The sequence below is a fragment of the Arachis duranensis genome, chromosome 4 (genome assembly GCF_000817695.3).
Source record: "Arachis duranensis cultivar V14167 chromosome 4, aradu.V14167.gnm2.J7QH, whole genome shotgun sequence".
Lineage (NCBI taxonomy): Eukaryota > Viridiplantae > Streptophyta > Magnoliopsida > Fabales > Fabaceae > Arachis > Arachis duranensis.
This window is the reverse complement of record NC_029775.3, coordinates 72,892,731-72,893,389: the sequence shown is the minus strand read 5'-3', so window position 1 is coordinate 72,893,389 and position 659 is coordinate 72,892,731. Positions and strand designations below refer to the sequence as shown.

General features: G+C 41.1%; 1 non-coding gene across 1 annotated transcript; it reads left to right on the top strand.

Annotated features, from left to right (window-relative positions):
- The first annotated feature begins 314 nt into the window (after positions 1-314).
- Positions 315-422, top strand: LOC127747085 (small nucleolar RNA R71). Its single transcript, XR_008008888.1, has one exon. It is a non-coding gene; the product is annotated as a small nucleolar RNA R71 (small nucleolar RNA).
- Positions 423-659: the final 237 nt, after the last annotated feature.

The window sequence follows — 659 nt, the reverse complement described above, 5'->3', positions numbered from 1 at the left end:
CTTCCTGGTGCAGCTTGCATTCCAGACAGACTTTGAGAAATCATATTGACTTGCTGAGTCAATATTTTGTTCTGAGCCAGTATGCCATTCAGAGTATCAATCTCAAGAACTCATTTCTTCTGATTCATCCCATTGTTCGCAGGATTCCTTTCAGAAGTGTACATGAATTGGTTATTTGCAACCATTTCAATGAGTTCTTGAGCTTCTGTAGGCGTCTTCTTCAGATGAAGAGATCCTCCAGCAGAGTTATCCAATGACATCTTGGACAGTTCAGACAGACCATTATAGAAGATACCTATGATGCTCCATTCAGAAAGCATGTCAGAAGGACACTTTCTGATCAATTGTTTGTATCTTTCCCAAGCTTCATAGAGGGATTCACCTTCCTTCTGTCTGAAGTTTTGGACTTCCACTCTAAGCTTACTCAATTTTTGAGGTGGAAAGAACTTTTCCAAGAAGGCATTGACTAGCTTTTCCCAAGAGTTCAGGCTTTCTTTAGGTTGTGAGTCCAACCATATTCTAGCTCTGTCTCTTACAGCAAAAGGGAATAGCATAAGTCTGTAGACCTCAGGGCCAACCCCATTGGTCTTGATAGTGTCACAGATTTGCAAGAATTCAGCTAAAAACTGATGAGGATCTTCCAGTGGAAGTCCATGGAA